This window comes from Mytilus galloprovincialis, chromosome 13, assembly GCF_965363235.1.
Source record: "Mytilus galloprovincialis chromosome 13, xbMytGall1.hap1.1, whole genome shotgun sequence".
Taxonomy (NCBI): domain Eukaryota; kingdom Metazoa; phylum Mollusca; class Bivalvia; order Mytilida; family Mytilidae; genus Mytilus; species Mytilus galloprovincialis.
In genome coordinates, this window is record NC_134850.1 from 23,038,811 (window position 1) to 23,052,666 (window position 13,856).

The 13,856-nt window shown below is 31.4% G+C and overlaps 1 long non-coding RNA gene across 1 annotated transcript; it reads left to right on the forward strand.

Moving 5' to 3' along the window:
- Positions 1-3,105: 3,105 nt before the first annotated feature.
- LOC143056093 (uncharacterized) lies at positions 3,106-5,246 on the forward strand. Its single transcript, XR_012972240.1, has 3 exons — positions 3,106-3,208; positions 4,356-4,452; positions 5,195-5,246. It is a non-coding gene; the product is annotated as an uncharacterized LOC143056093 (long non-coding RNA).
- Positions 5,247-13,856: the final 8,610 nt, after the last annotated feature.

The window sequence follows — 13,856 nt, forward strand, 5'->3', positions numbered from 1 at the left end:
CGGGAAACTGTTGAGAATATATACCGTCAGTCGGAGAGTAATGTCAAAAGTGTTACAGATTCATTATCAATCAAAATGGGGGAATTCGAGAATAAAAGTGAAAATGTCCTTGATCTGTTGCAGTCTTCTTTTCAGAAAGAGCGGGAACAGTTTAAACACATGAAAATACGATTAAATGATTCATTACAGGAAACAGTTGAGAATGTAATTCATCAGTCGGAGAATAAAGTCAAAAGTGTTTTAGATTCATTATCAACTAAAATAGAGGAATACGAGAAAAGACGTGAAAATGCCTTGAAATTATTACATTCTTCTCTGCTCCAAGAGCAACAACGATTTAACGATTCCTTTCAGATAACTGTTGAAAATGTTCGAACTCAGTCTGAAAGAAAAGTCAAAAGTATGTTAGATTCATTATCGCTAAAAATGAACGAATTCAACGACACTCACAGTAACAGAGAAAATAATTTTGAACTATTACAATCTAAATTCATTAAAGAGAAAGAACGATCCAACAATTTGTTTCATCTCATGACAAATGATATAAAAGAGGAATTTAATAAGACGATAAAAAAGGTTTATTTCAGGAATAGCTGGTAGGTCATTTTCTTTTTTTAGCGTTTAAATGCACTTGTCTTTATTTGAATACTTAATGTAAATAACTGTCGATGTCAAAACTGGATAACAATTGGTTCAAAATGGTATAATAAGCTCAGTAGTCAATACTTCGATATTGACATGATTACGATAAAACAAAAAATTACTTGTACGTTTATATATTGAGAAACTAAGGTTTCAAAACCATTAGGCATAGTGGAACATAGATGGATTTTTATGTTTTATGCTGTTTTCATCATTTTGCTCTTAACTGTTTCGGTTCTTATACACTTTTGGCTTCGAAGTTTCAGAAAAACACATACTACTGATGTATTAAAATTTAAAAAATATTTTTTTCATATATCTTTTCATGTATGTTTAATCTTTCTAAAATGATTGAGGGACATAAACTACGATCAGTTGTTTTCGTCACTGAACAACCTTTTAACGGAGAAGGTATTCATTTATTCTGATAATAACATACCATAATTATTTTGATTGGGAAAAGGAGTCGGGTGTTAATTAAATAGATACAAGAAGATGTGGTATGTGTGCCAATGAGAGAACTCTCCATCCTGATCACAATTTAAATAAAAGCCATTATAGGTCAAAGAACTGTCTTCAACACCGAGCCTTGGCTCAACCAAACAGTCAAATAGGTTGTCCTATGTTGTTTTACGTGTTCGGTTTTATTTTGTTGCTAAAATGTCGAAATGTACTATTGTATTGCTTTTTTTGTGTATTTTTCTTTCCTGATTGTTCTTGCATTTATTATTATTGTATTTCAGTCATGTAATGTTTTAGTGTTGAATTTGACATTCCCATAAAAGCCCGAGTTTTGTGTAGCCACGAAACCAGGTTCAACCCACCATTTTTTTCGTAAAATGTCCTATACCAAGTCATGACAATGACAGTCTGTATCATATAGGTCGTTTATCTGTGCGTTGCATTGTCGTTTGTTTGTTGCACTTCAGTGTTTCTGTTGTTTCGTTGTTTTTCTCTTTTGTTGATGTGTTTCCCTCGGTTTAAGTTTGTAATCCGGATTTGTTTTCTTTCAATCGATTTATGACTTGTGGAAAGAGGTAAACTACTGTTGCCTTTGAACAACATCAACAAACGACAACTACTGACATCAGGTTAACAAATGTCACCAAAAGCAATTCATCAACACACAACTACATAAAAATGTATCAGAGTTTCGTGCACTTAAAATTCGAATTGAATAACGTTTTTCCAGAGATATATACATAAATCATTTATCTCTGGTTTAACTTACTAAGTTTGTAAGACGTCCAAAAGCCCTTTTTAAGTCACAGTATTGTAAAACAATCAGAACAGACACACAGACACGGACACCCACACACACACATGAGGTGTTAAAAGGGGGCGAAATATACCAGAGGGAGGGACATTCAAACTCGCTATTACTATTACTTTTTAAACTACACAAATGTCATTTTTAAACCGAAAATGAATCCTTCTGAATATTATTATCCTTCCACCTTAACAATTGCATTGCCACTAGCTATATAGGGAATACAAGCAGAATAAAATAAAAACACACATGAAGGATTTAAAGGGGACCGAAACGTAGATATGGACGCTATAAAATATTGCATATTAATCAGCTTTAATATGTCCACATTTTGCCAACTGCATTATGTGTGGTATTTGACTTTAGTAACTGCAAAAGCATGATATATTTAGTATTAAAACATGAAACTGTTTTAACAGTATCTTAGGCAAATACCAGAAAATGAAAGGAGGATAAAAACTCATAAAATAAAGCAGTTGTTGACTTTTGATCTTAGTTGATACGATGATTTATCAACCCGATATATAAGCATTCACCTTCGGCCGTTGGCCTCGTTGAATATCATATCGCTTGGGTTAATTCATCATTGTATGAACACCATCAAAAGTCAATTGTTGCATAATATCCAATTGTCAAGAGTTGCTCAACTTATTTATCTTACACTCCTATTGTGTTAATTGCAATTTTTTATCTAGCCTTTTGCACATTACAGTATGAAATTAATTTTATTTTCCGGTGTCAAACTTTATCATCAAACTTTTGAAAACCTTTTTGTACGCTTCATAATACAAATTGTTAAAACGAAGAAAAGGTGAAAAGTGCGAGTGTTTTGTATACTATTGTAGCAAACCCATGTCCGTTGTCATAAACAAAATGTACATAGCCTTAACGTCTGAACGTTATCAATAAACTAACGAAAAGCCAATGGAAATTTCGTAATATCGTCTCATAATGCTGGATAAGCGAATCGAATTAACCATTTAACGCAGTTTTTCATATAACATTTTCGTATCACACTCCGTCTAGTGTGATGCGAGATATATCTCTTCGTGCAATAAATATATAAAAGGACACTGCGGTAAGAAAAAATGAAGTATATAGTATCATATGAATGGGAATATGATAATTGATACAGCTATAATAAGATACGATAGAAATTATTGAACACACTACTTTTGTTTTATAATTAAAGACAAAGAGTGCAAAGATATTGTGGGTGTCAAATCTGATATAAACATTGTTTCACCTGACCAACTCCACACATTCAAGGTGCTGTGTGAGGATGACAACTGGACGGTAAGCATAATTATGTTTTTCTAGAACCGTTTTCTTATTTTCACTTATGATAAGTTTTTTTAAAATAGCAATAATTATTCAACTGTAGTTTAGAGAAGAACATAAAAGAAGCGAACACTGGCATGACGACAGAGATATACAAAATACCTTTTGTTAAAATACTTGTATATTTTTTGCTTGATTTCCGTGAAAAGTAAAAAAAAACACATTGAAATACCATTATCTCACTATATTTACCATTCTCCATGGTATCGACTTTAAGCACTTCTGTATATAAAGACATAGATTGTTTTACTAATATTTTTTTTATTTTACTTTTAAGTTTCGTTAAATTATATCCTTAAATAGAACATTTTTTGGCAAAGGTGAAAACATAGGGTTAACTTTGTGTGGCATATTTACAACATTTATATGACTTCTATTCTGTAGTATCTCTCTTTATTCTTCCCGAGAAATCAATTTTACCGCTATCGAACTGTCTTTTTTACAGAAAAAATACAAAGATGTGTCTCTATTGGATGAAACATGGATATTATATTTTGTGAACCAGTAGATAAACAAAACAAAGTTTCTATGAATATTATCTATCATCCTAAATAGAGGTGTAGTGTATGAAACACATCAACGAATGGATAACAACTGTCATATTCATGAATTGGTACAGGCATTTTCTTGTGTAGAAAATGGCGGATTAAACCTGGTGTTAAAGCTAGCTTAACCACAAACTTGTATGACAGTCGCACCAAATTTCATTATATTGACAACAAACAGACAAAATAAGTAAAAAGGTCACAAAATATCACAAATAGGGTACAATAGCAAAACGAACACCACCAAAAATGTTTGGGTGATCTCAGGTGCTCTGGAAAGAAAAGGTGATCCAACTCCACATATGGCACCCGTCGTGTTCCCATGTTATTACAAATCCGGTAAACAATCTAATTCGGTTGGTCAAGTTCGTGAAAATGTAACGGGATTGTACTTACGACATATTGAACATAATCGATATCATCTGGGAAGCGGATTCCATAACGGTCAACCAAATGGTGATGGTGTCCATAAATTATGACAATGTAAGAAGGCGATTCACAAACCCAGTAAACTGTTATAATCTGTATATATTTTGAGTACAATACGTTTTTTTCAGGTTATTCAAAAACGTTTTGATGGCTCAACAGAATCCTACCGAAATTGGGAAGATTACGAAAATGGATTTGGGGATCTAAATGGAGAGTTTTGGCTAGGTAATCTTATTTTTAATTCTTTTTAATTAGAATTATGTGATTATAAAAAACACATACAAGTTAATGTATGACTGATAGATTTTATTTGAACTTAACTTCCCGTGGAAATATTACATCCTGGGGTGGCAAAAGATTTAGACAACAAATAACAAATTTCACAAATTAGGTGGAAAATTCTTGTAAAAGGATGACATTTGTGTTTTAAGAAACCGTTAAATATTAGCCGGTAAAGAAATTGCTGTTTTGATTGATTTGTGCAAATACTTGTCCATAGTAAGTCACTCTTATAAAACAATTCATTTAGTAACAGTCGTTCTCTAATTTGTGTGACAAGTCTTCCTAGTAGTCGTATAGAAAGACTACAAACAGGACCACTGGACTGATGATTGACTATAATTTACTGTTGTTAGTGAATCTATTCTTTACAAGTTAGTTTAGTAACGATTCGTGTACCACAAGATTATCTTGTTAGATTAAATTATTCAATCAAAACACCTGATTGCAGTAAAGATACTAATGTCAAATAAGATTTGTCACACTAACTATAGAACGACTGTAAACTAACTCTGTTCACGAACAGTAATATATTTAATTCCGATAAAACTTTTCACTATTCGGAACATGCGACACTTCACAAGATATTTGTTTTCCTTTATGACGTTAAAAAACGGACACATGGTCATTAGGTGTATGGTATACAACATGTAGTTTTAATTTGCATAATGATTTTTTTACTAAACAGGTAACAGGAACATTGCATTACTGACATCAATTGGAACACACGTAACAGGAACATTGCATTACTGACATCAATTGGAACACACGAGTTAAGAATATTCAGCCGAAGCAGGTAATACATTTAAGGTTATTCATTTATATAGGTGTTGATACAATGGTGTATAAAAAAGACAACTTTAACTGGGGACACAAATGCATTTAATAAAACAACGTACACAGGTTCATTTGAATATACCATTTGATTTGTAGGGGGTGGAAGGGCTAAAGATGAAACTTCAAAAAAGACAGGGCAGGAGTTTGAGTAAAACAACACAGCTACTCTTTTTTAAGTTCGAACGTTGTTTCTAAAATATTTATAAGAAATTGAAAATATAGGTTCAAATAACAGAGAAAATACTTTCTTCACTGTCTCGAGATTGGGCAATCAGAAGGCTCCTTTATAGTCACAGATGTTTTGTTGTAACATTTCTATACCAAAGCATTAGTAAGATGACTGACAGATCTACTCAAAATGTTTTTTTTTCAAATAAATTTGCAACGAAAAATAAATCTTTTAGATACTTATACATTCTTCCATTCTGTTGCTGACAGTCACCAACAGAATACAATTGATAATGGAAATGGAGAAAGTGTCAACGTTCCAATAACTCGACTAAAGAACAGAAACCAGCCGTAGGCTCCTATGTGTCTTCAACACAGCGAGTAAATCTCACACCTGGAGTCGCGGGCTTCAGCTTGCCCCTAAACAAAAATGTGTACTATAGTTCAGTAAAAATGAACTTCACAAAACATATGAATCCAAACATATGAATGAACTTAATTAAAAAGAATACACTGTTTACTTAAAACCACATTTCTTATAAACAGCATGCTTATAGTTTCTTTGAAATAGTAAGAAGAGAGTAATTTGTTTTTATAATTACAGGTAATGGTATGACAGAATACAACGGGTTTTACTTTTCAACATATGACAGAGATCATGACACACACCCCAATTTGAATTGTGCTGCTTACGCAGGTATAAAGGGTGCGTGGTGGTTTCGTGGTTGATGGAGTAGAAACCCAACTAGTTTGAATGGATGGTGATTAAACGATAATGTCCTAATGTGGATATGCGTTAAAAAATGTAAACATCATAGTTTACGCTAAACTCTCTATGTTTTGAAGATTTGTTTCTTCTTTATAATGAATACCACACAAAATGACAGATATTCATAATGTAGAATCATTATTTTTTGTAAAAAACAATTTTCGTGGATAGCAAAATGTTAACATAGTTATTGAAGATGTTTCACTGGTGTCAAATGATGGTGTGGATAGGATAAAGAGGATAAAAATAATTACAAAAGATACAATTGCCCAAAAATTTACGAATAAAGAGTAATGGAGTGCTATAGAAAAAAAAATATACATTATAATAATCAGCCAAGTCATAGAATACGTGCAGTTTCTCGACAAATTAAAGAATGCAGAAATGAAGGCCACCCCGGATTAAGATCTGCGTGAATGCAACTGAACTCGAAATAGCTGCAGTATATGCAATAGCTACGAACATTTTGTTAAAAAAATATTCTTCCATTGTCCGTTCCTAAATCATGCAGGTAATTAAAATTTTGTTTACTAAAGTTGAAAACTTTCAAAAGTGAGGTTAAAACTTTTTTAATACATAAAATATTGGTAGTATATTCAATAAGCGCAAAACAAAGCATTGTACAGATCTATAATGTGTTAACATCTACAACTCATCGCTGACAAGATGGAGACTGCATCTACAGTCATGCAGTCAATGTCTTTATGCGAAAAGTGGGACAGATATATACATAAAAGAGCGGACGAACAGACGGAAAAGATGAATTTGAAAATAACCTCAACTCCTATATTGGGTATACATTACATACTATATTTCGCGCTGTATATGTGACCCGTCATGACATTTGCAGGCTTATGGAGGTAGAACGTCATTCAACTTGTTAGAAAAAATATAAACATGATAAATATCAAGATTCAATGAAATACGTATTTGTGAAGAAGAGATAAACACTTTCCTTGGCTTCTTTTTTGCGGACGCCGAACTATACATCATATATAAGTTTTGAAGAAGTTTTACTTAGTTTGAAGAGATTTGAATCAATATTTTAAATTGATACAAAACAAATCAAATTTCTGCTCTATAGATTTCCTTTCATAAATGAAGTCTGAAATATATCCATAATAAATGCACCGTATCAAATGCATATAAGAGAACACCTACTTATAAACTGTTACGCGTCGCATACTGTATAGAGACATGCATAATAAATCTAAATTACAAAAAAAGGAATTCTTAAAGCTTACTTTGGCAAATTTTAAACTAACTTCATTTCAACAAGTTTAAATTACATGTTCTAAAATAGAGCTAAGAATTGTTTGTATTGTAGTAAATTTAAGTCTTTGAAATTTTATTCAAATACGCTATTGAACATCACTAAGAGCCAATAAATACAATAATTTTGTGTTTTATAAATTAGTGCCTTTAATAAATAAAAGACGTCATAGAAGTCTCATTTTCATACCGGTACTCGAAATGACTCGCTTCATTGCTATTACAACAAATATATCATAATACTATGACATAGAGTTTTGTTTCGGAATATTCTACTTAAATATACAAAAAGCAAATTTTAGACAATGTACCCTCCTAAGCCTGGAAGTGGCTTGTCACATATAGTTAACGGCGTTTTTTCTCACAATGACGTTCTGCCTCCATAAGCCTGGATATGTCGTGGATGGTCACATATTGGTTCTTTATTTAGAGGAACACACTTAATTCGAAAACATACTTAGCGTTATGCCAAAAAATATTTCATATACGCCACTTTACAATTTTATTTTTGTTACCTGCCTGAAAAAATACTTGAATTGTCATTTATCGCCAATAAAAATGCGGTTCGCAAGTTTGATCAGAAAATGTTTTACTACTGTTTTAAAAAAGTTGTATTTCATTAATAGATTTACAGAGTTCTAGTATAAGTGCCAATGAGACAACTCTACATCCAAGTAACAATTGTAAAAGTAAACTTCTCAGGTCAAATTACGGCAATCAACACAGAACATTGGCTCACACTGAATCAAGGGTCTATTAACCTATATAAAAACGAGACAAACTTATGAACCACATCAACAAACGTCAAGCACTGAAAATAAAAAAAAATTGAATTGCAACTTTCATGACTTTAAGCTCGATTCATTGGACTGTACTAGTTTATAAAGCAATGAAAAAAGGGCTACTATTATTTTTCGTAACATGCAAATGTTTTAACCATTTAGTATTCGTTTAGTTCAATGTCAATTTTGTTCTACATACGACTAACTGAAGAGAGAAAAAAACAGTATGATAACAGAGAGAAAAAACAAATTATAGAATACATCATAATTATCCTATATAGCAAGTTTCAGATAAAAGTGGCTCCACATTTATCGAACCTTGCCGCAAACCCAAATTGAAACCTATAATAACAGAGAGAGAAATCAAAATACATAACACAACAAATTATCATAGCAATGACGACAATTTTATTGAACGTTACGGTAACCGTAAACCTAAATCAAAACCTGACCAGAGACGGACGACTGGACGCACGGAACAGAAAACACAATGATCCCCAATCTACATCTGTTACACGGTTTATAAAAAAGTAAAAAAAAGGATCACGAATCAACATTTTACTGAAACAGGTTTCCTAGTGTAATTGTTTATATTAATGACATAAAAATATTGATATCATTTACATAGATTAAAGCGAATTGCTACCAATTTGTATGAAAATTATTTAATAACATCTTAGGCTAGTTTTTACGTGATTTTAATCGACTTTTATATTCCTGTTTAGCGTAACCTCCTGTTCAATGCCGCATACCACCACTTTTCTCAAAGATTCAGCAATGTTTAGTAATGTGAGATCATAAATTAAACTCTAGCAGAACTAAAGTCTTTACCAATACTTAGACACACTTATCTCAGATGTCATATCATCTCCTGAAATCTTACCCTGGCGGACATTATCCATACGAGATTATTCAAAGAGTTAAAAATCGTAAATGGGTAGTTCCCGTACGATAAATATTTGTATTTTAGTATTTTACAATTTTATCATATCAATGTAGATTCAGAAAAAACCTATGTTTGCTTTATTCCTACAATTAATTGGATAAAACACGTAGACAAATGTCTATTAAACATGTTCCCTACTCGTTATCTTTTTTTTTTTAACCCTAGATACAACAAAATATGCATATATAAAGTGTTTTACTTCAAAAGAAGACAAAATGTAAAGCAATATTGTTTGCTTATTAACAAAATCTATAAAATACATGTACAGGTTGTAATCAACTTCCATATTGAGTTTTAACAAATCCTGTTTATATGAAAGCTAGCTATTGTCAATTTATCCAAATTTATATTTTTGAACACATGATATATTGATCATATGAACATTTATGAATAAAATGTGCACTTTTTTTCTGTTTTCTATTTTAGAGATCCTTTTAAAAGACTTAAATTATCAATAAACCAGAAAACAAGTATCTGATCACCTAAAAACGATGCTTAATAAAATAGGAAAACAATTACAAACGGGTTACTGTGTTTTATATAATAGAAGTCGAATTGTATGCGGCCGCATACAAGTGACTGGTTTAGCTAGTTATAAACCCAAGTTTAATATGACATTTTCTACATAAGGAAATGCCTGTTCAAAGTGTGGAATAAATTACAGTTTTTGTCCATTCGTTTGATTTGTTTGAAATTTTGATTTTGCCATCTGGTTAAGGACTTTCAGTTTGAAATTTTTCTCGGAGTTCGATAATTTTTTTTTTATTATTTATTGTCTTTATAATTGTACAGGGGACTACAAAGAATATTGTAGAATGTATCATTTCATTTTGAAAAAAAGAAAAACTCTGTAAGTCTTTGATATGCTGAAATATTTGTTTTTCTATACGATATAATTTCATATATTTCTATTTTTATCTGTATCGATATAAATAAGAATATGGTATATGAGTGCAAATGAACCAACTCTGCAGTCAAGTCACAATGGAGACTGGTGCGATCTGTCCAAACGCCTAGAAAAATGTTTGTCTGATATTGGTGATTGGACGAGTGCCAACATGCTGAAACTTAATGAAGACAAGACAGAATTAATAATTTTTGCACCAAAACATCAATTGAAGCATCTTTCAGATTTTCGTCTGACATTTGATGGAACAGTGTTGAGCGACGTTTCTTGTGTGAAAAATCTGGGAATGTACTTTGATAAAACCATCAGTATGGAACATCAAGCCAGTGCGATCACTAAGGCTTGTTTTTACCAAATTCGGAATATTGGTAGAATTCGAGCTTTAATTTCAGTTGAAGCCTGTAAAACACTAGTGTGCTCCCTAGTTACATCAAGGCTGGACTATGGCAATGCATTGTTGTACGGTACTAACACCAACATTATCAGTAAATTGCAGCGGGTCCAAAACACAGCAGCGCGTTTGATAACACGAAAAAGGAAATTTGACTCAATTACGCCTGTTTTAATATCATTACACTGGCTACCCATACATTACCGTTGCCAATATAAACTTCTTTTATATGTTTACAAAGCACAGCATGGCAATGCTCCTAGTTACCTTCAAAATTTAATTACTCCATACAAGCCAAGTAGATCCCTCAGGTCGGAAAATAGTATGCTTCTACATCCTCCAAATGACGTTCGAACAAAAAGCTACGGTGAGAGGCGTTTTGACAAGGCTGCGCCTACACTCTGGAACAATTTGCCATCGTCTTTACGGAGTGTAAATTCTTTAGATGGTTTTAAAAAGCAACTCAAGACTCATTTATTTCGGACTGCTTTTAAGGATTTCTTGTAGATTTTATATACTTTTAATTGACTGCATTAGTTTTAGACAGTTTTGTATATTTTAGGGTACATGCATTTTTCATTTCTTTTATTTCTGTTTTTTTCTTTTTTTAAGTATCTTATAAATTTTTATATGCTTGTTTGATCCTTTAAGAAAGTGCTTTGTAATCTATGATTCATGTATTTTTGTATTTATATATTTTTAAATGTGAAGCGCTTAGAGTAATTTTTGTTATTATATAATGTGCTCTATAAATATTGTATTTATTATTATAATGTATTAAAGTCTTTTCATTATAGGAAACAACTATTATTTTAACATTTCTATAAGGCTAGCAAACACCATGATTGTGACTCAAAGTATCAAACTCCTACACTACGGTAACAAAATTATAGGCTGGAACTATATACTAATGTCCAACCATGAGGTTATACAAGGGTATTTAGAGTTGTCAATAAATATATAAACATCTAACAGTACTCTGATAAAATCAGATATATTGAGTAAAGTAATGCGGTTTGTAAGATCAAACATTCAACCTCTTGCATGTTTAGAACAATTTATGGGTAAACCAAAATCGTATCTGCACGACAAATGTGCATCTTCATAAAATTAAATATATATACAATAGATAAAAAGGTTACGATAGTAAATGTTTTATCATAAGACAAATGGGATATAGATGAGTTGTAATACTATATTGGGGTAGACTAGTGCAGATGAATACATAAGGTGCAAACTGTACGGTATGATTTAATTTATTCTGTGCTTTGATCACAAAAGATTTGAACAAAATAACATTTAGAAGACACTGACCCATCTTTGTCAAAGGCAAGACAAATAACCAAGATTTGCTGTGAGCTATAATTGCACAGTAATGATACCCCGAAAAATGTGTCACAAATTTTATAGAACTTTGTGTATGGCATTTTTACAAAATGATAACTTGTACACATCATATATATAAAAAGATTATCTACTCAGAAAATACTGGCGAAAGGGCAATAACTCGATACATATTTAATATCAGTTTATTTTTTAAGTTTTGATATGATTATTAATTCATATTTAAATGAAAAATAAACAAATTCTAAATTCCTGCTGTCTCAGCTCTTCCCGCAAACAATAGATAACAAGGGTAAGGTAGTCGATTGTACCAAAATGATTATCATACAAATTCCCAATAATTAAAAATATGCATGACTGGATAATTAATATTATAGCTTAAGGATGTACTTAGGTGAGGTTAGGTGAAAATGAATAAATTAAGAAGTTTTTTAAAGTTGATACTTTAAGCTGATAGAGCATCAGTTAAGGATAAAAATAAGCTAAAAATATTGATAGGTCATGGACCTCCTTTTCGAGATATTTGAGATTTAAAATATGGCGGGAAAAGGCTGACTCGGACTTTTACCTTATATTTGCATTGGTATTATTGGGTCTCAAAACAAAAGAAAGAAAATTAAGAATCGTCTAAAATTTTGGTAAATGACCTTTTATGAGCTATAAAGTGTTATATAAGAAAATAAATGGGTGTTATGGGGCAAAATATTTTACATTGTATTGTATGGAAGAACACCAAGGAGTCCGAACATTCGACACAAATTCCAAAACCTCACCTAAGTACATCCTTAAGCAATAAATTGTAATAAAATAAATGCTTTTATTACTGTGGATTCATTTATTTTCGTGGGTATCAATTTTCGTGGATAGAGAAAAAAAGACATTTCGTGGTATACGTAAATTTCAGATACGTAATACGTAAAAATCAGATACGTAATTCGTGGATTTGTTTTTGATTTAGGAGATCATATAACCTCCTCGGTTTAATCAATAATAAAACAAACAAAAAAGAAGGAATTCATTGAAAAAGTTTTGAATTGTCAAAATCCTCGCTTGGTCATTTTAGGTTAAAGTGTTCATTATAAACTTATATTACAATAATGGACAGAGACAACTAATTATTTGTTTGTTTTATAATTTATAATTTTTTAATTGTCGGAATTCTATAAGGCAATCAAAACTTTATGATTGAAAGCTCATTTCCCTAATCACGATATAATAAACAGTCATATAAGTAAAAGGTGTGAAAATAAATGTTCCTGTCATAAACAATATTACCTACGGGCAATATCCCCTGTACTTAATCCTATTGATTTTCAATCACTAGTAAACCAAACTATGACACGGTAATTAACAACTTATTTTCCATGAACAGTTTTAATCAATTTTAAAAAGTAAATTATCACTGATATTCGATATATTTATTATTGATTTAATTAAACTACTTGTATCTTCTTTCAATAAAAAACACGTGTTATGTTACAATGTTTATCGCTAGTCAACACTATACTAAAACTGCATAACATAACCGGAAATAAACATCCGACTCCATACACATTTATCGGGATTATTCTTCGTTGAATTCTTAAATTCGTGGTTCGCTGTGACCCACGAAACCCACGAAAATTGGTATACCACGAATAAAAATGAATCCACAGTATCACTAATTCATATTTAAAATCAATGGTTTCGTATTTAATGAAGAGTAACATTTAGAATTGATTGATTGATTGAATCAATTATTTGATTCTAAAGAGCGTATATCTACTTAAGTTTCGTCAATATTTCAGATTCATTTAGTTGATGGCAATTGATTTACTTTACGTGCAGTGACAAACATTTCAAGCATGTATCATTCAATCTATAGCTTCTTTTTGGGAGAAATTTATCGAAATAAAGGGTGGAATATTTGGGTTATTACTGAAATTGAGGTTATG